Consider the following 27911-nt stretch of genomic DNA (forward strand, 5'->3'; position numbering starts at 1 on the left):
CTCTATGGTTCCTACTCTATTCTGTTCTATGTACTTTTCCCTATCTAAGATGGTGTCCTTTTTCTTCCTGTGGGTCACTTCCTGTTTTTGGGTATTTAAGGGATGTGTTTTCTTCTTTTCTTTGCGCTGCAACACTTTCTGTTCGGATGGTGTCTTCGCTCCTGATTTCCTTGCCTTTTGGTTCTGGATTTCGCCAATTCTGTGTTATCTGAATATAGTTCTTTTGATTCCTGTTCTTTTGTTCTTGTTTTCAGGAATCATTCTGTTTGGAGGTTTTTTCCCCTTTTTGTAAGGGTTTTTTTCCCTCTGGCGCTATTTTCTGAAGGTCACGGTCTGTTCTTGGGGTTTCCATTGCCTACAGCACCGTGGCTACCAGAAAGAGTCGCCCCTTTTTGGGCCAAAGCCGAACACTCAAGACCCACGCCACTAGATCTGCAGATTCCAGGCGCAAGCAGCACGTGAGTTGTGACACCAGGAGACCATCCAAAAGGTCCTTGAAACCCTCCAGACCCCACCTTCAGTCACAAGGAGGAGCACAGAACAAGCAGCCATCGCAAGGAACCACCCACCACCCTAATTGTAAGACCTGGCAGCTCGAATACAGCTGAGGACTCAGAAGACACTGGCACCAGCTTTGAGAGAACTGTAGTTGGAGTACAGCGGGAGCTGGCCAAGGAGGTAAAGGGTGGGGATACAAAATATCGCAGCCAGCCTTGAGGGGGTGCGTTTGTGCATGATGTCATCTGCAGATCAGGCAGCAGCTATGCAAGCCCTAACATCCATACTGCAAGGACTACAAGAAACTATCAAAGAATTCACTACTACAGTAAGGGAGTTGCCACAACACCTCGCAACCCAAACCTTCCACTGCATGCACGAATTCAATCATGACTCCCTCAGGGCCGACCTGGCTGCCTACCATCGTGATGTGGCTGCTATTCTCAAGAACCAGTAGATCCTCCTTGCTGCAGTACTGCCCTTAAGACCTTCACAGGGAGCAGCGACCGGGATGTCTGACTCCATGTCTTCTAACACAGGTGTGGGTTGCCCCTTCACAACCAACAACAACAAGGACAAAGCAGGCAACACACACATCAGAAGAAGAAGACATGGAACAGATCACATTCACAAGGAAAAGTACCCGGAAGCACTAGTCCCTGCCACATGGCCGACATTTACCAATGTCCTGCGCTTTGTAACTTGCCAGTCTTGCAACATTTGTACTCAAGCACTGTTCTGCAAACCACTGTATATCTTGTCACCCAGTCCAGTGATTGTCTCTCTCCTACTCATTGCCAAATCCTGTCCCTCTGCACTGTCTGAAACAGCAACCCCAGCATGACAAAAGCATTTTGGTAAACCCTTGTGTTGGATCCCAATTTAAAATGTCACTATAATGGACTCACAGAAATGGACAATGTACATATAGCACTACAGCACTTTTCAATAAATAGCACTTACACCAAAAGTCTGTCTCTGGGTAATGTGACATATCAACTGCGCAGTAGATAATTGGAATGTCCCTACTGTCAAATAACGTAGCTTCTCAATACAACTGTCCAGATATTATGTAGTCAGAGAAATCTGCACAGTGACCATGATTGCATCATACTCTGCCCATCCTCAGGGAATAATCTGATGAAGTGAGAAACCATAGACCACTATGCTGTGTTGGACCTTGCTTTCAACATGTATGTGTGAAATAGTTGTGGTCCTCTGCTATAGGCCTTCAAAGGAGATATGTACATGATATATGTCATTAAGAGTGTGTGTGTATGTGACCATTGTATGTTAGGCATCACATAAGCTCTGGGATGTTCCGTGTCCTACTCAGTATCTCAGCAATGCTCCATGAGGCAACACTCTTATTCTGATAAGTAGAGATGAAGCTGTGTAAAAAAGGAATAGCCAGACCATGATATGGTGATTATAATAGGTGTTTATTTAAAATAGTTAACTAAAGTGGTGAAGGTGATCATATTCAGAAGAAATTATTTACAAGTTGTTGCCACCTGCGTATACCAGCAGCTGTGTTCTGTAGTTCCCCCTCCTGTTGCAGGCCATCATCCTCCTCTTCCTCCTCTTCAGGCATGTGTGGCTCTGGTTCCAGGAGGGGAATGCTTCTTCTGACACAAATGTTGTGCAATATTGCACATGTGAGGATGATCCTACAGACCATCTCGGGGGAATATAGGAGGCTACCACCAGTGATGTCGAGGCAGCGGAACCTTGACTTGAGGATGCCGAAGGTCCGCTCGACAATGCTGCGTGTTCTCCTATGGGCCTCGTTGTATGCACGCTCTGCAGCTGTACTCGGGTTGCCAAATGGTGTCATAATCCATGGCTGGATGCCATACCCCTGATCAGCTGCAATAGAAAATGAATGGGATCATGTTGATGTAGCTGGCACTATTGAAAAGACCTTTAATGGCACTAGTTGTCTTGTGTTGTCTGTGTCTCTTTTGTGTACTAATGTGACATTCTATGCTTGTAGGCTATACCATCTGCATTGTGTTGTTTCCTTGGCTGAACAAGTGTTTGTCTGCTAACCGTTTGTCAGCAATATGTTTGGGGATTTTAAGTACAGTGTGCCCTCCCTAGCATTGTGACTTGTGATACAGGTGTCCGTGTGTATTCACTGGGGGTGAGATGATAGTTCCATGCAGAGTTAAAATTGAAAGTGTTGTTAGCACGTTCATATGAAAGTACCCTGGACATCCCATACCTTTAGACTTAGGCAATGTATTAATGTAAAGGTCATTGGGACACTTACAATTTGCAAGGTGACATTTAGGCAACCACACTCATTGACGTCTTCACATTAGGCTGTACAGTAGTTTCCGATGTGTGACAGGTTCAAGGATGACTTCAGAAACATGGCTAGTGATGTCACGACCTCAGTCTGTTCCTGTTGACATGTTGCTGTTGTGGTGTATGTGTTGTGTGTCCTAGTGGGTTGCTGTGCAGTGTATATATAAGTAGGTTTTTGTACTTACCAACAAGTAGTCCATTGCCATACCGTCCATCCTGGAAGTGTTGATTGATGGTGCAGTGACGGAAGATGAATGAGTCATGGACACTCCCAGGATATTTAGCCACGATGTTGGTGATCAATCCCTGGTGATCGACAATGGCCTGCACGTTGATGGAATGTGTGTGCTTCCTGTTGCAGTAGAGGTGTTCAGTTGCAGCAGGTGGCACAAGGCGTACATGTGTGCAGTCGATTGCACCAAGGATGTGTGGGAAGCCACTGATTGCGTAGAACCTATGTTTAGTTTCCTGCTGCTTCTGCAGTGTGTTGGGGAAGCAGATGTGGCGGGGTGTCAGTCGAATGATAGCATCCAGTACTTTGGGCAAAAAGGCGGAGAATGATGGTTGTGATATTCCGCCTACCAGGGCACCAGTTGTTTGAAAAGAGCCACTTGCCAGCATATGAAGTACGGCAAGCAGCTTTGTTTCTGTTGGGATGGTGTGGGGTGTCACCAGAGTGGGGGCCAACTGCAGCTCAATGTTTCGCAGCAGCTGCTGAATGGCCTGCCAGTTCAACCGGTACCTCTGTATGATGTCATGTTCCCTGAGGCCCTGAAGGGTTGTTCTTGGGCAGAATATCCTCTCCTGCCTTCTGCGCTGCCTTTGGGGTCCCTGCTGGGGTTGTTGTAGCTGCTGTTGTTGTTGCTGGGCTCTGCGTCTGCGTGCATGCTGGATTAGAATGACCTCCATGGCTCCCTGTTGCTGCTCTGCTGCTCTGCTGTTTGTTCTGTGTGTTCTGATTAAATACAGGTGTGTTTGCCCCATTTTAATGCCTGCCCTGACCCAGGCATTAATTTTTGACGCAAATCGGGCTGTGCGCCATTTTCTGGCTCCGCCTCCCGGCCGTGCGTCATTTTTGCCCAAAAGCATAAATAAGGTGCACGGCCCTTTAAGCCATTTTTTTGGACGGGAACGCCTACCTTGCATATAATTAACACACGACGGGTTGCCGCATCCAAAAAATGACACACAGGGTGGAAATTTGTCGTCCGTGGGCTCGGGCATCAAAGTTTAAATACGGGGCAACGTTTGCGCTGATTGTGCGTCAAAATTTTTGACGCACAATCGGCGCAGACGGAGTATAAATATGCCCCTCGATGTCAAGAACAGAGGCTCCTGTTATGCCTTCTCATCTTGCTTTAATAATATAGCAGCAGTCAAGAACTACAAATACCAAGAAGCTGAGCAGCAGGCTGGCTAATGGGACAAAAGAATGTAACAATAGTAAGCACCAACAAGGTAATAAAACTGGCAATAGAGTGCACACTTCACTGCAAGCAGTCGTCTTTTCTTGCATCTCGCAGTCAAGATAAGTACTCTTATTTCCTCTAGAAATCATTATTCATACAGGTTATAGTGTATTTTAACTTGTGTGTGTTGTTAATTTAAATGGTAATGATAATTTAATCCTGGAATATTTCCTTTCATTCCATCTAAGTCACGTTCTGCATCCATTTGTTCTACCTCCTTGACGTAACTCTTGCTTATTACCCCTTTCAGCGGGACTCGTGCCCGATATTTCCCTTTCCGAACGGCTCACACATCTGCAGCGGTTTCAACTACTGCAACACCTCACCACTTTGTCTTCCGTATTTCTCAGCCACGCTCTTCTTCCCTGCTTCACTGCTTACATTGCAGGTTCTGTTCTCCGACTTACTCATCTTCATCGTCCTCGCTTCATCAGGAAGGGTGCGTCCCTTGACACACTGGCACTTCAGTTGTTGCAGTACATGCCTCAGGGGAGTGATTCTTTCATTTTCTTCCCACTTTCTCCTTTCTGGCTTCATTAAACCCTTACTAGACAAATTCTTAATTCTCAAAAATGGAAATTGATAGCTCCCCTTTAATGCCTGACAAGAATGACGATGGGGAAGCTTATAAACAAGAATGAGATGTTTTCTGTGGAGCAAGCTCTTGAGGCTTCAATGGAAAAAATGTCTAAGAACAATGAAAATACTGCCATAAATATGATGTCCAAGACATTGTTGGCCCATTCTCCGGGGGGAAAGCAGAAAACATAAATTAAAATCTTTACCTAAAAAAAGAAAGTTACCTCTAATGATGATGTACAATAGAACAGTGAGGCTTTAACACTGGTCCTTTTCTTTCCAACACTATCATGGATTCTGATGTTTGACCCTTCTCTTATTCACCACCCTAATTCTATGGAGTGGTTATCAGCCACCCTTGTAGGAGAATACATTTCTTCTAACCTTTGCCTCCCATTAGACAAATGCAAGCAGAACTTAAATGTATGGGACTGATTAAAGAGCTGCGCTGCGTTTTGCAGCACACATTGAAGAGGCAAAATGCAATGGATGATTGGTTATGTGCAGGAAAGTGTTCCTTCCAGCACATAAACAATCATTCATAAAGAATGCTTTGGTACGTCTATGTGTGCTGCATTTTGCAGCACCCTTAGAAGTGCTAAATTGCCATTATAGATTGTTTATGTGCAGGAAGGGGCACCTTCTTGCACATAAACTTTCTATCCATTCAACACAGACACTCTTGCACTATGGTGCACAGAGGCCTGCATTGGCCCAGGCAGCTTAATGTGCCACTGGTGCAGGGGGAAATGTAGGGATGCACAGTATTCCTGTAAATACGGCGCATGCTGGTGTTTCAAAAGTGGCACAGTGCTGCTATTTTTTGGTGCAGCCCTGCGCGGAGCCACTTTGGCATAAATCTGGATCTAAGTGCCTTAGACCTTCTTTATCTTACAACACCACTGTTATTCCTTCTATCAACCAATCCATAACTACTTTTTTCTCTGTATTTGGAAAAGATTTATAAAGAGGGGTCAACAAAGCCTGGTCAACCTACCAGGATAAATTATTTAATGTGGTATTTTTGAATTGGCTGAATCAGCTACATTGAACAGTACGGACATCAATCCTTCAGACCTCTCTCTATGGGTCCAAAGGGCCGTTTTTTAGTGACTATTATCCATGAAAGAACAAAAGGTTTATTATTAAAGCTGGACCTGAGACTCGCCAATCTAGCCACTCTTGAACCTGGTATACAAGCAGAAGGTCAACTCTTTGGGGACTCATCATCAAAGACCTTAGCCCCCGCGTCACAATGTTTTTGTCTATTGATAAGGCATAACAATTCTTAAAGAAGGCCTTCAATCTACAGGCTTTTGCATGGGTCAGTAGAGGCAGGAGCCACTTTACTGGCCATGCCTACTGCAACCAGGGATCGAGAGACTCCTTCAACACGACCTACAGTGTCCAGGAGTACAAATCCCAGTTCTACCATCATAGGACTAGGGGATGGACAATAGAACTTGAAGTCCAATATTCCCCAAGGTAAGCCTATCTTCTGGCCTTTCCTTAGGAGGCTGTCTTCAAGTTTTTTCTATCAAAACGGCAAATGATTACAACAGATCCTTGGGTTCTAAATATGATACCTCATAGAATTCTAGTCTCCTCCATTCCAAACTGTCTTTCCTCTCCCTCTAAAGTTTTCATCACAATGACCAGTCTCATATCACTAGAAATTCAGTCTCTTTTACAAAAGAGTGTAATTCAACTATCTCGTCTGGATCCCATGGGTTTCTTAAGTTCCCTCTTTCTTGTACAACATAAAAGGAAAGAGATGAGACCAGTGATCAATCTCAGACTGTTCAAACATCTTGTGGTATATCACCATTTCAAAATGGAAACTATAATACAGCAAATAAATATTTTACTATAATATGATTGGATGGTAAGACTAAGGTGGTCATTTCAACCCTGGCGGATGGTGTTAAAGCGGCGGTAAGACCGCCAACAGGCCGGTGGTAAACAAATTGCTATTATGACCATGGCGGAAACCCCCAACAAAGACAGCCACTTTAACACTCTGACCGCCGCCGCAGTACAAACAAACAACGCGGCAGTCACCGCCAACAGACAGGCATAGGACAAAGTACCGCCCACAGTATTTCAACCTCCCAATCTGCCACCTTTTCTGGGGCGGATTCACCGCGGACAAAAACACGGCGGAAACAGGACTTCGAAGAGAAAACGCTCACCTCTACACACCCCACGAGGAATCCGGACGCCATGGAACCAGAGCTGCTGATCCTGCCAGCCCTTATCTTCTTGCTCCTCTACCAGGCGCATGAACGCCGGTGGCGAAGACAACTGTGAGTACTGCACCTACGACACATGGGAGGGGGGAGGGAAAAAACAGGGACAAACAACACGCAACCCCCCACCCTCACCCACGACAACACACACACTAATACAGCATGATACATTATAGTTACACCCCCAACCCCCCTGGAAGAATGCAAAGAAAAAAGAAGATGAGTGTAACCATTGTAATATATTAAAATCAAGTATGCAAAAATGTATATATACACTATAAACAAAATATACACCAAGCTTAGTAGTCCAGGTAGTGCTCCAATGAACTCCGTGGAACAGTGGGCCCACATGGTATGGGCGAAGCCCACACAAGATCCCCGACCATGACGGAGAGAACACTGCAGGGGCATCATAGAGCAAGAAAACAGGCACCTCAGATGGAGGGAAGGGGGGGCAACTCAGCCGGTTGAGTGCACGATGCCAAATCCACGAGAGGGTCACATGCCCACTGTTCCATCCTGGGGAGTGCAAAGCCGCAGTCTCTCAAGTCTCTACAGTGGGTGATTTGCCCACTGTTCCATCCTGGGGAGTGCAAAGCCAAAGTCTCTCAAGTCTCTACAGTGGGTGGGTTGCCCACTGCATTATCCTGGGGAGTGCAAAGCCAGAGTCTCTCAAGTCTCTACAGTGGGTGGGTTGCCCACTGTTCCATCCTGGGGAGTGTAAAGCCACAGTCTCTCATGTCTCTACAGTGGGTGGGTTTCCCACTGCATTATCCTAGGGAGTGCAAAGCCACAGTCTCACAAGTGGATGACAGTCTCCACTGGTTCTGGAGGGGGCATGGTGCCCAGAGTGCTTCATCCTGCTAAGGACTGACGTAGTGGATGTGAATCTCCACTGGTTCTGGAGGGGGCATGGTGCCCAGAGTGCTTCATCCTGCTAAGGACTGAGGTAGTGGCTGCATCTCTCCACTGGTTCTGGAGGAAACATGGTGCCCAGAGTGCTTCATCCTGCTAAGGACTGAAGTAGTGGATGTGAATCTCCACTGGTTCTGGAGGGGGCATGGTGCCCAGAGTGCTTCATCCTGCTAAGGACTGAGGTAGTGGATGTGAATCTCCACTGGATCTGGAGGGGGCATGGTGCCCAGAGTGCTTCATCCTGCTAAGGACTGAGGTAGTAGATGTGAATCTCCACTGGTTCTGGAGGGGGCATGGTGCCCAGAGTGCTTCATCCTGCTAAGGACTGAGTTAGTGGATGCATCTCTCCACTGGTTCTGGAGGGGGCATGGTGCCCAGAGTGCTTCATCCTGCTAAGGACTGAGGTTGTGGATGTGAATCTCCACTGGTTCTGGAGGGGACATGGTGCCCAGAGTGCTTCATCCTGCTAAGGACTGAGGTAGTGGATGCATCTCTCCACTGGTTCTTGAGGGGGCATGGTGCCCAAAGTGCTTCATCCTGCTAAGGACTGAGTTAGTGGATGTGAATCTCCACTGGTTCTTGAGGGGGCATGGTGCCCAGAGTGCTTCATCCTGCTCGTGACGGACTCAGTAGCGTCAGTGCCCTTGGCGCTCATGGGCCAGCGGTGTTTGTGGCGGCGGTGCCCTGTTCAGCGGTGCTTGTGGCGGCGGTGCCCTATTCAGCAATGCTTGTGGCGGTGGTGCCCTGTTCATCGGTGCTTGTGGCGGCGGTGCCCTGTTCAGCGGTGTTTGTGGCGGCGGTGTCCTTTGCAGTGACTCAGTTGCCGGCGGTACTTCATGGACTAGCGGGGCTGGTGCTGGCAGTCCTCTCTGGCCAGAGGGGCTGGTGGTCCTCTCTGGCCCAGCGGGGCTGGTGCTGGCGGTCCTTCATGGCCCAGCTGGGCTGGTGTTGGCGGTCCTGTCTGGCCCAGCGGGGCTGGTGCTTGCCATGCTGTCTGGCCCAGCGGGGCTAGTGCTGGCGGTCCTGTCTAGCCCAGCGGGGCTGGTGGTCCTGTCTGGCCCAGCGGGGCTGGTGGTCCTGTCTGGCCCAGCAGGGCAGGTGCTGGCGGTGGCCTCTTGGGCAGCAGGGCAGTTGGTGGGGGTGGCCTCTTGGGAAGCAGGGCAGGTGCTGGAGGTGGCCTCTTGGGCAGCAGGGCAGAGTCTGGCGGTGGGCTCCTGGGCAGCGGGGATGATGGCGGTGGGCTCCTGGGCAGCGGGGATGATGGCGGTCTTCTCCGCCGTGCTGCTCTTCCCGGACCTACTGACTTGCTTGTGGCCCTTCCCCACCTTGGAAGGTGTTGCAGCTGACTCCACACTCCCACCTGTACCTCTGGGAACGACTTTTGTGGCTGGAGTCTTCACCCTCTCCCGCCGGGCACTGCCCAACTTTAGATGCTTCACAGGTGGGGGACTGTCTGTGCTGTGGCTCCGTGCCACACTGGCTGCCCTGGTGGCCGGTGCACTCCAGATTCCAGTGACTACAGGCACCACTGGTCCTGGAGATGTTGTGGCTGAGGTGCTAGGTTGTGACCTGGAGAGTCAGGCCCTAGGAGGCGGATGCGTTGGGGGAGGTGTGGGAAAGAGGTCAAGGTTGGACAAGAAAAGTTTTTGGGAAACACTCGGACGGGTAGCTGGAGGGGGTTTGGGAGTGGAGGAAGGGGTTGTGGTTATAGGAGGTGTTGGTTTGGTGACTTTGGGTGAAGGTGCATGCGCTGGAGGCTGTTGTGAGGTGGATGGCTGTTGGGTGGGTGTGTGCCTGCGTTTGTGTATCTTGGGAGGTGGCGTCACAGACACACTGGGAGAGGACACAGGGGAAGTGAGAATGGCACTGGGGGTGGTGACTGCACGTGGGTGGGGTGTGGTGGCATGTGTGCTGGTGATGGCAGTAGTGGCTGTAGATGTAGTGCATGCAGGTGTGAGTGTAGATGAGACTGGGAGAGAGGAGGGAGACGAGGAGGAGGGAGACACAGTGGAGGCAGTGGATGTTGGTGTGATGCTTGCGTGAGTGCCTGTGGGATGTGTGGTGCTTATGTTTGCCTGAGCTTCCCTTGTGTGTTGAGGTGTGTGCATGCTGGTCTGAAGGTGTGCTTGGGATAGGCTGAGGTACAGGGGATTGGGTCTGAGTGGAGGAAGTTAGAAGGGGGAGGCTAGAGACATGGACAATGGCTGCCATCAGTGCTGAAGCCAGAGTCTGAAAAGCTCGCTGAAGGGCCGCCTGACCAAAATGAATGCCCTCCAGGAATGCATTTGTTTGTTGCAACTGCCTTTCAACACCCTGGATGGCATTCAAAATGGTAGACTGCCCGACAGTGAGGGACCTGAGGAGGTCAATGGCCTCCTCACTAAGGGCAGCAGGGCTGACTGGGGCAGGGCCCGAGGTGCCTGGGGCAAAGGTGTTGGACACCCTCCTGGGTGAGCGGGCATGGGGCAAAGGCTCTTTGGCTGCTGGGAGGGCGGTGATGGTAGGGAGGGTGGCGCCTGTTGATGTGGGGGGCACAGATGTTGCCACCACCACAAGGGAGCTCCCATCACAGGACGAGTCTGTGTCACTGGTGTCAGCTCCTGTCACCGCCGTGGAGCTCCCCTCGCCCTCAGTCCCACTGGTGTACTCCGACTCCATTGTCTCGCCCTCCAGGGCCATGTGGGATGCAGCACCCTCCTGCACCATTGCCACTGCTCCTCCACCTGATGATGCTAATGCACACAAGAACAGGGAGACCACAAAAAGGGGGGACGACAGAAGAAAGACATATTGAGTGCATGCATTACCGCTACCGTTGGCGGACACGACAGACACAGAAGCCCACTGCACTACGCCGCACGCTTGGCCTCCACTGTTCAATCCCTGGGACATGGCCTACAAGGCTATGGATGACATATGCACACATCGATTTCACAGGAGCCTGACTAGGTGTACTTGGCACTGTACACAGGTGGGGTGGGGTGCCACAGGCTCTGCCAGCACAAGGGGCCCTTGCCTCCTAAACTTGCCCTGGCATAGGGAAACCCACAACTCACCTCCCCAACCAGACACATCCACTGCGCACACAATCAGTAGAATGAGAGTGTACCCACCCCCTTGTGGCTGCTATGATGCGCCCATCCAACTCCAGGTAGGCCACTGCCAGGATCCTAAACATCAGGGAGGTCATGGTGCGACGGGCACCCCTACTACTTTGGGAGGCCATCCCCATCTGGGCCTCCGCCATGTCCTTCCATCTTTTCCGGCAGTGGGTGCTCCGTCTGTGGTAGAACCCCAGGGTCCGGACATCCTTGGCGATGGCACGCCAAATATCTTTTTCTGGTGGGCGCTGACCTACATGAATTGTACAGGAGGAAAAGAAAATTTATTACCAAATGCACCATCACAGTCATTGGCCTTTGCCATGATGCACATGCACTCACTGTCGTTTCATGCACTCCTCAATCCCCCCCCCCCATTTTTCATCCACCCCACTCCACACAGGCATAGCCCATACAGCATGCTCCCAGGGTATTTACCTGTTTGTCTGGAGGAACGTAGAGTAGCGTGTACTGGGGGAGGACCCCATCCACAAGTTTCTCCAACTCCTCCGATGTGAAGGCAGGGGCCCTTTCCCCAGTCGCACGAGCCATTGTGTCTTCCAGACCGAGGTCACAGCAGCACTTGTAGTGTAGGTCCTCTCCTGTCGAAGATCAGGTATCAAGTGATGATGGTAGTCACGTCTGCGGCGGTGCGTACCGTTACCGCCGGCGTACATCGTCATTGGCTCCTGGGACCCATAGGGTTCCATGTTAACCAATGCAGGATTGCACAGCGGTCTTCGACCGCCTACCGCGACGGTGTACAACGCCAGTGCAGTTACCTCGCATCCCATTGTTCCACTTTACAGGTCAGGCAGCCGCCATTTCAGGGGACCACATGGCTTAATTTTTAACTGCGTCACACATACCTAGGCCTAGCCTCAACACACATACAGGCCAAATATCGGATTATGATTCGTGTTCAGTGTAAGCTGTGTTTACGTACCTCTGAGTTGTTTCACTCTGTGCTTGCTGTTGTCCTTCATAGGCACCGTCCACTGGGACATGTGAGGAGATGGCCGCATCCTCCGGTGTACAGACCGCTGGTGGACCTGTCGACAATGGAGGAAAGACATGTGATCATCACCTACAAGCTTGACCGTGCCACAATCCAGGAACTGTGTGCCCAGTTGGAGCCAGACCTGATGTCAGCCATCCCACAGGAATCCCCCCTCAAGTGCAGGTGCTATCAGTACACCATTTCCTTGCAAGTGGGTCATTTCAAACAACAGTGGCCATAGCATCAGGGATGTCCCAGCCTATGTTTTCCAACATGTTGTCCAGAGTGTTGTCTGCCCTGCTTAAACACAGGTGAAACACAGGTGGAGTATTTGCCTACAGTGAAAGGACACTTCTATGCCCTGGGACATATCTCCAACATCATAGGTGCCATTGATGGGACACATGTGGCTTTGGTACACCCTGCAGGAGTGAACAGGTGTACAGAAACCGGAAGAGTTATCATTCCATGAATGTGCAGATGGTGTGTTTGGCAGACCACTATATCTCCCATGTTAATGCCAAATTCACTGGCTCAGTGCATGACACTTACATCCTGTGGAATAGCAGCATCCCTTATGTGATGGGTCAAGTCCAGAGGCACTGTGGGGCATATTTATACTCTGTTTGCGTCAAATTTGCGTCGTTTTTTTCGACGCAAATTCGGAGCAAAACTAACGCCATATTTATACTTTGGCGTTAGACGCGTCTAGCGCCAAAGTATGAGTAAAGAGCGTCATTTTTTTGCGTGAACGCCTTCCTTGCGTTAATGAGATGCAAGGTAGGCGTTCCCGTCCAAAAAAATGACTGCGACGCAAATGCGTCGTATTTATACTCCCGGGCAAAAATCACGCCCGGGAGTGGTCGGGTCAAAAAAACCCGCATTTGCGCCTCTTTTTAACGCCTGGGTCAGGGCAGGCGTTAAGGGACCTGTGGGCTCAAAATGAGCCCACAGCTGCCCTCCCATGCCCCCAGGGACCCCCCCTGCCACCCTTGCCCACCCCAGGAGGACACCCAAGGATGGAGGGACCCATCCCAGGGAAGTTAAGGTAAGTTCAGGTAAGTGTAAATTTGTTTTTTTTTAATATATTTTTTTTGGCATAGGGGGGCCTGATTTGTGCCCCCCTACATGCCACAATGCCCAATGACCATGCCCAGGGGACATAAGTCCCCTGGGCATGGCCATTGGGCAAGGGGGCATGACTCTTGTCTTTACTAAGACAGGAGTCATGTAAATGGCGTCTGGGCGTCGTTAAAAATGGCGCAAATCGGGTGGAGGCGATTTTTTTGCGTCAACCTGACTTGCACCATTTTTAAGACGCCCTAACGCCATTTTCCCCAACGCCGGCGCTGCCTGGTGTACGTGTTTTTTTTCCACGCACACCAGGCAGCGCCAGTCTGCTAGCGCCGACTAACGCCATTCAATAAATACGGCGCCCGCATGGCGCTTCAGAATGGCGTTAGCCGGCGCTAAACTTTTTGACGCTAAACTGCGTTAGCTCAGTTTAGTGTCAAAAAGTATAAATACGGCCCTGTGTGTGGCTATTAGGTGAGCACCTGGAAGCAAGTCAGTGGGAATGGTTGTCTGGGTCTGGGGATATCCCTACAGGTTAGTGTGTTTCTAACAGTTGTCCCTAGCCATTAGCAGGTGACTCTGGTTACCCCAACCTGTCATGGCTACTGATCCCAGTGAAGAATCCCAGGACAAGGGCAGAGGAACGCTGCAGTGAGGCCCATGGGTGAACTCAGCGGATAATAGAGTGGACCTGTGGCCTCCTGAAGGCCAGGTTCAGGTGCCTACATATGACAGGTGGAACCCTATTCTACTCACCAAAGAAGGTGTGCCAGATCATCGTTGCCTGCTGTATGCTTCACAACTTAGCTTTGCGACGACAGGTGCCTTTTCTGCAGGAGGATGGTCCAGATGGCGGTGTTGTTGCAGCTGTGGAGCCTGTGGACAGTGAAGACGAGGAAGCAGAAGAAGAGGACATGGACAACAGGAACTCGGTGATCCAGCAATATTTCCAGTGAGACAAAGGTAAGAATACAAACCTGCCTACTACATGTACTTTAACACTACTACCTCTCTATTGTCTGTCGTTTTCACCCAGTGTATGGTCACTGAGTTGTCACTTTCCCTTACGATTTCACAGATGTGGATCCCACTGCGTGACATCTGCTTTGATTCCTCATGGACTATAGCTGTGTGACATAGGTATGTTGACATTACAATTGAAAGAGCATTTTGCCACAGTAATTGCTAATACACTATTTCGAAATCACAGACTGACTCCAGATTGTTTTGTGCTTCAAGGGTGTTTATTTAAGTGCTCAATATTGGAGGGGGTTGAAAAATGGTGAGGGTTGATGGTGGAGGAATGTCCATGGCAGAGTCCAGTCTATTAGTCTCACAGGTGAATTTCCCAAATGGGCATAGGAAGTGGAGCAAGGGCAGTTTAAGGATGGACAGGGTGACAACGTGGGACAAAAGGATGACATTCAGGGTGGTCTTATTTCTTGGCGGGGGTCTTGGCATCGTTCTTTGTCTTTGTCCTGGATCTCAGGGACCGTTTGCGGGGTGGTTCTTCCTCTGCAGGAGTGGGGTGCTGGTGTGGTGGTCCTGTGGCGGTGCCTCCTGTTCACTAGCACCGGCGGAGGTGGTGGGCAGTTCATCGTCCATGCTAGTGTCAGGGGCCCCTTGTATGCCACAGTGTATCTCTTGGTGGTGAGTACTTCCTTCAGCACCCCTACGATGGTGCCCAGGGTGGAATTGATGGTTTTGAGTTCCTCCCCGAAGCCCAAATACTGTTCCTCCTGCAGGCGCTGAGTCTCCCGAAACTTGGCCAGTACCGTTGCCATCGTCTCCTGGGAGTGGTGGTAGGCTCCCATGATGGAGGAGAGGGCCGCATGGATAGTGAGTTCCCTGGGCATGTCCTCCCCTGTCGCAATGCAGACCTTCCAGTTCCCCTGTGTTCCTGGGCCTCCGTCCCCTGGACCGTGTGCCCACTACCACTGCCCCCAGGTCCCTGTTGTTTTTGGGGTGGTGGGTTAGCCTGGGTTCCCTGTAGTGGTGGACACACTGCTGATTGACGTGTCCTAGAGACAGAGGTATGGGCCCGCTGGGTGGGTGCTGTGCTGGTGTTTCCAGAGGGGGGAAGCGCTGTGGTAGCCTGTGACTGTGTGAGGGGAACTGACTGTCCAGAGGTCCCCGATGGGCCGGGCTGGTCATCTAGATCCAGTTGGACAGAGCTGCTGTCATCACTGTGGGCCTCTTCTGTTGGTGGTGTGGACATGTGTGGACCCTCCTGTCCAGTGACATTGGGTAGGGGTCCTGCAGGGGTATAAAAGGATGTTTATTACATCTGTGTGTGCCATGGTGTGCAATGGGTGGTTGTCCGTGTACCCCAGTGCTTGCATTCCTGTGTAGGACCTTGTGTGGTGGTGGTTTAGGGGGGTGTATGGGTATGTGCAATGCCATGCTTTGGTGATGGGTGTCCATGCTTTGTTGTTGCATGCAGGGCTTGGTGTTGGGATGTGTGGGTTGTGATAGTGGAACATTTGTGAGGAGTAGGAGTGATGGGGGTGAGGGTGAGGGTGGGGGATGTCATAGTTAAGATTTGACTTACCAGAGTCCATTCCTCCATCTACTCCTTCAAGGCCCTCAGGATGCAGAATCGCCAAGACCTGCTCCTCCCATGTTGTTAGTTGTAGGGGAGGAGGTGGGGGTCCGCCGCCAGTCCGCTGAACCGCAGGGTGGTGTCGTGAGACCACGGAATGCACCTTCTCCTGTAGGTCGTTCCACCTCTTCCTGATGTCATCCCGATTTCTTGGGTGCTGTCCCACTGCGTTGACCCTGTTGACGATTCTTCGCCATAGCTCCATCTTCCTAGCAATGGAGGTGTGCTGCACCTGTGATCCGAATAGCTGTGGCTCTACCCGGACGATTTCCTCCACCATGACCCTGAGCTCCTCCTCCGAGAACCTGGGGTGTCTTTGCCATGCCATTGGGTGGTGTGGGTGATGTGTATGGTGGTGTGTGCGGTGATAGGTGGGGTGATATTTAGTGGTGTGTTGTGTGAGGTGCGTGGAAGTTCAGTGGGTGATGGTATTGTGTGCCTGTGGATGCTTGGTAGTTGTTTGTGGTGTCTCCCTCTGGCCTTCGTTCTGGATTTTTGATCATAGGGTTTTGTGGGTGTGTGTTTTATATTGTATTGAGTGTGTGGGAGTGGTGTGTGTATGTGTATCAGGTGTGTGTATTTTGAATTGTCCAATGTGGCTGTGTTTTGTATGTTGAGCGCGGCGGTGTGTACCGCCAATGGAATACCACGGTTGAAAGACTGCTGCGTGGATTCCTGTGTTGTGATAGTGTGGGCGTATCTCTGTTGGCGCGACGGTGGAGGTTTTGTTTTCGCCAGTTTATCACTGACCTTTTGTGCAGCGGACTTGTGTGCGTGTCAGACTTTTCGCGTATTCCGTGCTGTGGGTCATAATAGCTGTGGCGGAGTTCCACGGCCGCGGCGGTGTGTTGGCGGTCTTCTGCACGACAGTAAGCGGCTTTTACCGACAATGTTGTAATGAGGGCCAAGATCTAAAAGAGGCTTATTTCACAATACCCATTCATCCATCTCACAAGACATTTCTTCAGTTCTAGTGGCAGAGAAAGTTTCCCTCCTTTCCTTTGAGGCTTTCTTTGACTTTGACAAAGTCACATGTTCAGGCTGACAGCAACTGAGCCCAGGCCTTCTACAGGGACCCAGTTAGGCCTGCTAAACAAGAGTACCTTAATTCCTGGTTGCAGAGCAATGAGAAATCTTTAAGTTGAGGTGCGCTGGCTGGCATAGAGAGACCATTGCTAACGATGTGAGATCCTGCACCAAGATGCATCATGCAGCGACATCAGTTAACATCTGTAGGAGCTTGCAGTGCAAAGTCCAGCTTTGTCACTAAGGAAGAGGCTGGGGCTTATAAAGACATGTCTAGCAATGCATCCGTGCACCATCGACTGGTGCTGGTGCTGGTGAAGCCATTTGGGCTTGTGGGGACTTGCTTTGATAAGCACAGTGCTGCGTCAAGCTGGGATGGTTGTCTGCATCAAGATGCATCACACTGGGACAGGCTGGGGGAGCTGCTGAGGTGATGCGCCTGCCTGCCTGCATCAGGGCTGCAAGAGGGTGTGAAGCACTGAGCTGATTGTGGACTTCAAGATTTATCATACTGATTCAAGTTTATGGAGCTGTTGAGGTGAAATGTGGTCCTGCATCAAACATTCGTGGCACAGAAAAGCCTGCTATGTCCCTGCAGCTTGAGAACAGGAGGACAGCTGACTGACTCTCAGAGATCTTTGAATACTAGCACACAGAGAGATGGTTGTTTCAGCTGGGCAGCTCACAGCAGAAGGGTCCATGGGCAGCAAAGCATGTCAGCAGGGAGAACTTCATAAGTGAATCTGTAGTGATCTCAAGAGTTGGGGCCAGAGGTTCAATATTTATATCTGGTGCCTACTTTGAAAGAGGAGAATCTTCCAGATGTCTCCACCACTCAGAGGTTCTTGGAATTTCCTCCCTCGCAGCCTTTGCTCCTGATTGTCTAGGGTTGCAGTAGGCTGGAGTCAAAGCCCTTTGTGTGTGTGCTCATACACAGCCTTTGTGATGTGCAAGGGTGAACGGTGATAGCCCCTGCCCTTCTTTAACTCAGAGTAGCCATCCTGGGAAACACCTACATTCAATTTGTCTCACTGTCTGAGAGCAATACACAGAAACCAATTGTCAGCTACATCTAATAATGTGACCAAGAAATAGGCTGCAGGCACCAATTGGCTGGGACAGGAAGATGTCAATTTTCTAAAAGTGGCATTTGCGAAATTGTGAGCAAAAAGCTGGTTTTTCATTGCAATTCCAAAGACACCAAACCTGAATTGCCTACCTGCTCGCAATTGGAAGTTATAGTTTATTAAATTTAATAAGGTAACTACAATGTTATCTTATAAGAAAGGAAGTCCTTACAGTAGTAAAAAGTGAATGTGGGAGTTTTTGACTTCCAGGCAATGAAAAACGTAAAAATACATGTCCAACCTTTAAAATACACTGTACTCTGCTCTCTGACATGTGCAGTGCCTGCCATGGTGCGCCTTTATGCTTTGAAAAGGAAGGTTTGGGCCTGGCAAAAGGTTTACTTTTCAAAAGCGACATGGCAATTTAAATCTGCATACTCAAAAGCAGGGAGCCAAAAAATGTCCTATGGTCCAAAATATCATCAGTAAATAATTAAAGGTGCCTTTCCACAATACGGTTCCCCATGCACTAAGGGTCCTGTGTTACTTATTCTCATGCATTTCTCATTTCCCATACTTATAGTTCTTTTGCAGCTGTGCACATTACTCTGCTTATGACATAAGGGGCCCAACAGGTACATCCCACGGGGTGAGACTCCTCACCCTCGCCAAAAGGGATATGATGACCCTCGGGTCCCTTTTATGGTGTTTATAGTGTGTCTGTATGTACTGTGATTTCACAGTTTTTACATGTGTAGTCACCTGCGTGGCCTGCTGTGTTTCTTAGCACTGATCACCTATTGGCATCCGCTTTGGCACCTACTGCAAGGAGCGTGAATCTCGCCTAGTTCGAATTTTTTTTGAATCTGCATATCTTTGAGATTACTTTTTTTCTGTCTCCAGGTTGAATCATACCTCAGATAGGTATTTTATCAGTAAGAGAACACTAATCATTACATACGCGTTTTGGTGTAGGGTAGGGATATGTGTTCCTGAAGAAGCACCAAGGATCTGGCTGGACTGGCTGGGCTGAGGGGTGCAAAATATGTTGACCCTACCAAATCCTCCTGAAGGCTACCTGGGGACCTTACACCAATTGGGTAGCATTCCATTTTTGTTTTTAAGCCTGTTAAGGTGAACACAACATTAAGGGGGTGCCAAGCAGAACCGCCAGAAGACCGTACTGCGGTCAAAAGACCGCAGCGGTCATTCAGAGTTTCCCGCTGGGTTGGCGGGCGACCGCCAGAAGGCCGCCCGCCCGCCCAGCGGGAAACCCCCTTCCACGAGGATGCCGACTCCGAATGGAGCCAGCGGAGTGGAAAGGGTGCGACGGGTGCAGTTGCACCCGTCGCGATTTTCAGTGTCTGCTATGCAGACACTGAAAATGTTGTGGGCCCATGCAGTGCCCATGCCACGACACCCGTTACCGCCATCCTGTTCCTGGGGTCGGAATCCCCATGGCGGCGCTGCAAGCAGCGCCGCCGTGGAGGATTCCCTGGGGCAGCGGGAAACCGGAGGGACACCGCCGGTTTCCCGTTTCTGACCGCGGCTGTACCGCTGCGGTCAGAATGCCCATGGAAGCACCGCCAGCCTGTTGGCGGTGCTTCCGTCATTTTAGCCCTGGCGGTCGCCGACCGCCAGGGTTAGAATGACCCCCTAAATGTTATTTAGGTACCCATTGGACAGGTTTCACACTTTTTGTTGTCTCTCACCTTATCACCAGCCTACACAGAACAAACCCTCACAAACTAGGTCATCATTAAAGTATAATTAAAAAAGATCTACAAAAAAGTGCCATTTCGACAGGCCTGTCGAACACTGCAGCACCAGTCAGATGAGGAGCATGCTCTATGATAAAGCATGACACTAATTTGGATGTGTGGTGGCACCAATTCAGGGGTACAAGAACTCCATGACAGTTCTATTCAATCTCACACCTATCTATCTTTTCTTCTAGGAACAGCACCTTCAGTTGTTTACTGAGTTTAAAACTACACTCGTAAGCTGCAATGGCAGGCTTGAGACTTGCTAAAAATTTAAGTAGGTGACACGGTCATTGCTGCAGGTCCCCTAGTACCATTTACTTTTCAGCATGTAGTATCACTTGACTAGGGATGTACGAGTAAATTAAATATGCCAATTTCAGCGTAAGATAATTTTACCATGTTTAATGCAGAAAGAGCTTGCCAGCAGTGATAAAGTGCACATAGTCCAAACGACAGCAAAAACGTTATCAGCAGAAACTCAAGGAGGAAGGCAAAACGTTTTGGGGGAAAGGCCCTGCAGAGAGGGCAACGCACAACACTTATCCATTGAGGATTATAAGTTAAATGTTTCTATTATGATCAACAGGCCAGTATGTATCCTTGAAAAACTATTACACAAGGCATGTAAAAACAAGGTCCATATGCCAAGAGGCATTCATTCACAAAACACTCAGAAACAAAGACAATTGGTCTGTTTGCCAATGGTGAAAATGTCAAAACTCGGTGACAAGGATACAGGAGTGCATTCTGATTGTTTCTAGATGTTAATGCATTGCCTGATATAACAATGCAGAGGCGATCTTTAAAATATATATAGAAATCTTTTCTATGCTTTTTTCATGGTTGATCTCTGCTGTGGACTTTGCAATTGGCAGTGGATTGTAAAAGCCCCAAGTATTGATAAAGCCAATAGCAGTTATCATCATGGTGGAGGAGAGGCGTAGCAGTGCAAAAGAATATACAGAAGATAAGGGAGCAAGATGTAATCTGGAGCAAAAGGAAGAGAAAGAAGAGATGAGTAGCAGTAGAGACAAATATCCCGACAACAGAATTAGCTCAGTAGCAGTGGAAAGAAAGACAAGAGATAGGCAGTGGGAAAGCAAAATATTCAGTAGATTGTGGAGCAAGCAGAAATCTGGAACAAAATGAAGAATGAAAAGAATGAGCCGGGATCTGGAGTAATGAAAAGGAATATAAAAGGTAAAAAGAGTTGGAAGAGAAGAACAACAGCCAGGCACTACCGTGAAGTACTAAAAGACAAATGATATGTAAAGATGCAAATAGAAAAATCTGTCTCTTTATATCAGCCATGCTGGAATAGAAATGCTTGCTCTGAGCAGGCATTAAAAATGACACACAAAAATGGCACAGTGGACTCTCATAGATTCCACTGAGACATTTTTCTGGGCTTCCTAACGGAGGAAAGCCTCCCTTGCATACAGTATGCCTGACGTAGGCATAATGTGGCTCAAAGGTTTACAAATTGGGTCAATGCAAGCATTGCACCACTTCATAAATTTGGTGCAGCGTTTTTGCCAACCTAACACCACATTAGTGGCAAACAAATGACACTAATGTGATGCTAAGTGGCGCGAGGCCTTCCTAAACCTGGACCAAAGTTTGGAATACACCTTAAATCTTAAATAAGTGCTTATGGCAAGTTGTTGAATGTTTGAGTTCTTCGAAGCAGCAGATAGAGTAGACGGAGGGTAAATGAAACAGCCCTACTTATAAAATGAATTCTGCAGTTCTGTCTGTATCCATCTCAGATATAGAACTGGGCCATGGGAAGACTTGTAAAGTCAGGGGTGCACTCTGACAACTCTAAGCTTCGAGGGAGGGCCTGTTTCTGTTTCATCCCAATTGCAGTCCACAGAAAACATCCCTGTCACTCCGGAAATCTTTAACAAATTACCTGTAAACACATTTGACACACTGTTAAGAATTAGCTTGACAGAGTTTACAAGGTTTTCAGAACGTAGCACTGGCACAGAAAGAAAAGAGATTTTTGAGGCACTTATCTGCAAAATTACTCTTCTTAACTCTATAGTGACAGACGTTGAAGGTAGAGCTCAAATAGATTTGTTTGAAGTTCAGTGCTTTGCTAAAAAGTAGAACAGTCTATTTTGTAAGACACAGAGGAATTACCACAAAACTGAGCGCGCCATGGACAGCCCCACTTTCGGACCCTTAGCAAAAATCTGCTCCTGTGGAATGGGCCTCAGTTAAAGCGAGGTGTTTCCGTTCATCTAACCTTGAACAAATCGTAATGAGGATGTGACTACTGGGTGCTAGACACTGGGGGTGAATACATTTGGTAGGATGTGTTAGGACAATTCACCCTCTGAATGTTTGTTCATGGCCATTACTGGCCAGGAGTGATGTCGCTGGTGTAGTCCTTAGTCCTAGCAGGATCGGTGCTACTCACCACCGTGGACCCGATACTGCTCGTTTATCACTTGATACACAGTGCTCTTTATTGCTTACATTTGGACCTCTGCCACGCAGGACATCTGGTTTCTTTCTAGAGTCTATGAGCACGTTTTGAAAATGTAAGGGCAGTCGCTGTCCCTGCAGGAGAATATTCTGGCAGATAACCTACTTTTCAAATGAACAGCAACAGTAAATCACTGTGGGTTGTACCCAAAAGTCAGCCAATAAAAGACACAACACAAGACTGAAAGGGCCAGATAGTGAGGCTGGTTTTAGTCAGGCGCTGTGCGTAAGAACTTGTCTAGTGTTGTAGGTGCTTGGAGAAGTAGTGGAGAAGTACCATATGCAGGTCTCTGAGCCCACAGAGGAACATGAAGTTGTTACAGTAAGAGCCAAAAAAGCAGTAGGAATGTTGGAGGCCAATGTTGGCTGCCTCTTCCCTCCCAATGAGTAAACATGCAACAAAGCAGCAAGGCTGTCATGGCAATGAGAGTGGATCAATTCACGTTCATGTGGTCACTCATGGTCTCAATAGAGCAGTGCTAACTTTGAGCCTGTGGTTGCCGGTGGAGGGCACTGGCACTTATTTCTGAGGGCCAGAACTTATTTTTCTGCATCAGGCGTTGACTGTGAACAATAGACACATGCAGGAAAGACAGAGGAAAAGAAAGACGGAAAAGCATCCCAGAGGGAGAAGGCAGAAAGCTGCAAGAGTGAGCTGAAGGGCCAGGGAGTGGCTGTAAATAGATTAAAGAGGGCTGAAATGCCTTTAGGATTACGCTGCTTCGAATTCTGTGCACGCACATTGAATTGCAGCAGCCGCTTGTTTCAGAGAAGAGTTTTGGTCACTGCACGCTTTTTATTTGAAAATTAACCACTGCCAAGGAGCTACTTTTAAAACAGTCTGCCGACTCTGCCTTGTCAGGCCCTGCTGCCTTGCTGTCCTCTTGCTCTGCTGAGAAGTGCTCTCCAAGGGCTTGGAACTTTGGCACACGGCACACTGGATTGACACATAGCCGAACTGGAAAGACGCAGCCTGTCTTCCTGCGAGAAGGCTCGACCCAGCGCATGGTGTGCAACAAAAGTTTCCCTGCATCGCCCACTAGATAGATGCAGCTCCCGTGACTTTGTCCTGCATGCCTAGGATTTCTCCGCATTGTCTCCAGGGGCCCAAATACCCCGCAACCCGAAGAGGATCCAAGTCCGTGCGCTGGAAATCGACGACAACGTCCTGGCTATGTAAAAAATATTGACGCGTCGTCTGTGTGCGCCTGGAGAAACCGACGCCCGGCTCCTCGTTTTCCATGCATCTCCTCCTCTACGGTCCCTTGTGGATAATTTAGACACAAACCAGGTACTTTGTGCTTGCAAGAGACACTTATTGCTCTTAAGAATTTAAGACTCTTTTTAACATTCTCTAAAGTGATATCTCAATGTTTCCTTATCAAATATTGATTGTTTCGACCTTATTTTACCTAGATAAATATTCTGTATTTTTCTAATCCTGTGTGGTGTATCTTTTTGGTGTTTATACTGTGTTATTGCATGACTTATTGCACAAGTACTTTACACATTGCCTTCTAAGTTAAGCCTGACTGCTCAGTGGCAAGCTACCAGAGGGTGGGCGCAGGATAATTTGGATTGTGTGTGACTTACCCTGCCTAGAGAGAAGGTCCTTGCTTGGGCAGGGGGTAACCTAACTGCCAACCAAAGACCCCATTTCTAACATGATGTTATAACGTAGATCAACTGTACTGTGTCTATTCATCTTGCTTTGATTTTAGGCAGTTTCAGTTAAGCTGGGATTCATATATGTGGGTACAGTAGTCCACTTCTGCTTCTATGCTTTTTTCCGTTTAATCCTCTCATGAAGGGTGGCCCTTTAATAGGTTTGGTAATTCAGGGCACCTGGAAGATCATTACGTCTAGAACAACATCACTGGGGTTTAGAAAAAATGTTCTGAGCTCGGAAAGCAAATAATCTGTGGAATTGGATTAAACACAGATAATTCCACAGATTATTCATAATTCATACTTGGAATTTTACTCGGAGATATAGGCAGCTTTAAGAAAATGGTGTCCCTTTGGGTAAATGGTCCTGGTAACCCTTGTTACTGGGTCCAGCAGAGATTATGAGCATTTCCTAGTGAGGGCCTAGTTATCCTCTTTTAACAAGGTCTCAAGTACTATCATTCCCTGCATGTTTCTTCTTTTGCACACAAGGAGTCTCATTAATTATACACTATGAGCACTCTAGTAGGGCTTGGTGGCTAACTGGGTACATGTTTCTAATACTTTTTGAATGTTTTGAAAAAACGCACAAATATGAACAATAATAAACAAATGACAACACTTTTTGTGGTTGGTATTCCACTTTTTTTTCTGAAAATCATAGAATTTTTGATGGATGCTAAAAATATTTGGGGGGATGTTACTTAATATGATATGTACAGGTGCTCGTTTACATCTGTATTCTCATCAATCGGCAGTCCTTATTATGTACCTAATCAAAGCTATTACAATTTCGACTACACTACAATATAGATTATCTGGGTAAGAGAGATCTGAAAATTAATAATTAATTTCTTCTCAGGGGCAGCATCTATTCCATTAAAGATCTACTGTAGTAGAATAAATAGAATAATGTATAAATGTGAGTGAATTATTATCAGGCTTGTCGATGCTCCAACTGAATTTCCAAGAAAAAATATTTTCCTGCTTTTTAAGATATCCTGTGGGGCAATCCTCCTCACAAGTAGTGTGAGAACGTCAGAAATGGACAAACCACAAATAGCAAGTAAGACCCTAAACTAAACAGCAAATGCAGCCTCATTACTAAATATAAGGTATCAACTCTGCACACATGAAGAAAATGCCAACAGGTGAAGTAGATTTAGAATCTACCTATTCTAAATAGTGTTGGTAAGTGAGGAACACCATAAATAAATGTGTTGGCACACACTGGTCATTACTTCAACAAATACAGACAGGATAGGAGAAGATTCACGGAACCTGTCATCCAAAGAGTGGTAATGGGATGGTTTACTTCAGTGCAGAATGCCATCATACTCCACTCTACCCTGCACCTGTTTCAAATCTCACTTTCAAAGTAAATGCGCCCTTCATTCCTGAATCCTACTCCTCATGGGCATGGCAGTGCTGTAATGACCCTCACAGAATATCCATTCAGACATGCCTCTGAATTAAAATTGTAGCTTTTTCTTCGATTACTGGCAAATAGGAGCTTGAAATGCAAACTCTGACCCCGATCTCAGCACACTCTTTTCAGTTCAGTCGGGCTCGCTCAATTCATGCACTCATTTGGCTCACTGGCTAAACATAAAATGCTAATTAAAAAGGTCGGTCACTTCCGCTATGGATCAAAATAGTGGAGAGAGCGCATGCAGCAATGTACAGCACCATAAGTGCCTTTTGCTTTTCAGATGTGCCCAGGGCCAGAGATCCTGTAAGGTGAGGTAGGACAGCTGCCTCAGGGTAACATCTCTAAGTGATATCAAACACACATACACTAGCATGAAAGTCCCCAAAAAATGTTTTTCCTACTGAAAGCATAGCACTCTGGTGGGGACATGCGGCTAAACATCTGAGAATTCGGTGCAAGGCAACACAGCAACTCATCTTGCTGTTCTGCCCTTCCTCAACAGGAAATGGCAGCAATGTGCTGTGTCTATGAAATATGGTGCATTCCTTTCCCTTCCAACTGCGCTGGTTCCATTTTGAACACAAGCACCCTTGCACCATGGTATGAGGGTGTCTGCATTATCTGCAGGAAAAGGCACCTTCCTGCACTAAAACAATCCAGAGAGGCTTTTTCCTCTGCAGCACACATAGTGGAAAAAATTAGGAGAAATAAAGATGCATGAATATCCCTGGGTGTTGCGTGGGAAAACACACCTCAACACCCATGGAACACTTCCCCAGTGCAGACTGAGGCACGGCAGCAATTTGTGCTGCCGTCCCCTACTCCTTACCTATGAGGCCATTCAAAGCCACGCAAAGTAGCTTTGCTTGGCCTCATAGATGTGATTGAGAGGTTTGCTCCTAAAATGACACAACAGTGGTATAAGTCCCTCATAAATATGTCTCAAGGTGTTGTGCATTGAGCATTATGTTGCAGTGGCTATTATTACTGGAATTAAATCAGGGGCTGTATTATAAAAAGGTGCATTGGCTCAGAGAAGATCTGTGTGCCTGTTGGAAAAAAGTTTACACTTAACTTAGAAACTCTCTGAGTTAGTTCATCAGCAGTATTCAGCACAGCTCAGAAACAAGGGACCTTTCTTGAACTACTGTTCAGGCAGCAAGAATATCTGGGTGCCCTTTTTATGTCAATGCCTGTCCAAGGAATATACACATAGGCCCATATTTATGGGCTTTTGAAGCAGGGCAGCACAGCAAGTCACATAACTGCAGTACCCTGGCTCAAAGGGGAAGGAGACGAATGCTCAATACCTATGGCATACTTCTCATTACTGTCTTTCCCCACTGTGACGATGCAGTTTTAGCAGCCTAGCTCCATTTCAGGCACCTTGCACCATGATGCAAGGATCTCACCTTGCATGCAGGATTGTTTTTGTACAGCTGCAGGAAGGAGCACCTATCTACACAAAATCAGTCCTGGTAGACATTTTTCTCTTTCTCACATATGCTGCTGAATGCAACACACATAGAAGGAGAAAGAACACGAGGAGAAACAAGGTATATGGTATTTAGCTGGAGCATCTAACATTCTTGAACCATGTCTGCATGTTTCACACACCCTCAAATCATAAAGCTCAGCGCAGGGGAAGCCGTGGGGAGGGGGAGTATACTTTACACTTGTATAGCCCTCGACCTGAGTTCACCAGAGGGCTCACACGCAGTAAGATCTATCTTTTGCTGCTGGGGTTTGCCATCTTATAAAATAGCCTAGATGTGAAAGATTTTTGTCAACTTGATGTATCTGCTTAGACGTGTAATCACACTCCTAAATTTAAATGACTCTAGTATTTATTTATTTTCTAAAGAAATACAAATTTCTTTACCAGCACTTAGTGGCCTGGTATTACTAATATTTAACAGTTTCCCAGAACGTGACCTGCTGTAGTTAAAGTAAATGTTTCTTTGCCTTACCTCAAGTTTCCCTACTCCCGATCTGCAACTGGATTGTTGTGCCAATGGGTGACGAGGCATGGATATATAAGGGAGCAGGAAGGCATGAGGAGAATCACCAGCCTTGTGGGTGTGACTGATTTATTGAATGTGAGAACATTCATACTTCACTGTTATTTGTCTTTTATATTTGGCATGTACTGGTTGAACCATTTGATTGATGCTGAGTGGTCAAGATCTGGTCAATTACAAAAGCGCACTAAATCATTACATATAAAAACTCTCAAACCTAAGTACCAATAATGGGGTTCTTTTCACTGAGGGGATTAAACAAGCTCAAGTTATTATTGTGATTTTGAGCCCTAGGGATTTTATATCTGAGTTACAATGTCATACTATATATTGATTTTGACAAGCAAAGGACCTAAAACACTTGTTAGGGAGGGACATAAATTAAAGACATCAATAACATACCCTACATGCTGATACTCAGGAGCAAAACATTTACCCCAGGTTGTTCCTTCAGTTTTACTGTCTCTGTGCTCCCTATCAGGCTCAGTGCTTAAGTTGTAAATACAAACGTTCCGGTGCCCAAAGCTCTCGTCTGAAACATGCAGCTGCTTCAATTAACTGTGCGAGCACGGAATACTGAGGCAGCGTAATCCTTAAGCCATATCGGGCCTCTTTAAACAATTTACAGCCACTCC

At 47.8% G+C, this 27911-nt stretch overlaps 1 long non-coding RNA gene across 1 annotated transcript in view; it reads right to left on the bottom strand.

Annotated features, from left to right (window-relative positions):
- Positions 1–27297, bottom strand: part of LOC138246445 (uncharacterized) — a 50542-nt gene extending 23245 nt beyond the window's left edge. The window contains exon 1 of the long non-coding RNA XR_011194290.1: positions 27226–27297. This is a non-coding gene — a long non-coding RNA (uncharacterized lncRNA). The remainder of the gene's footprint in view (positions 1–27225) is intronic.
- Between the last annotated feature and the right edge of the window lie 614 nt (positions 27298–27911).

The sequence above is a fragment of the Pleurodeles waltl genome, chromosome 7, assembly GCF_031143425.1.
Source record: "Pleurodeles waltl isolate 20211129_DDA chromosome 7, aPleWal1.hap1.20221129, whole genome shotgun sequence".
In the NCBI taxonomy this organism is placed as follows: Eukaryota; Metazoa; Chordata; class Amphibia; order Caudata; family Salamandridae; genus Pleurodeles; species Pleurodeles waltl.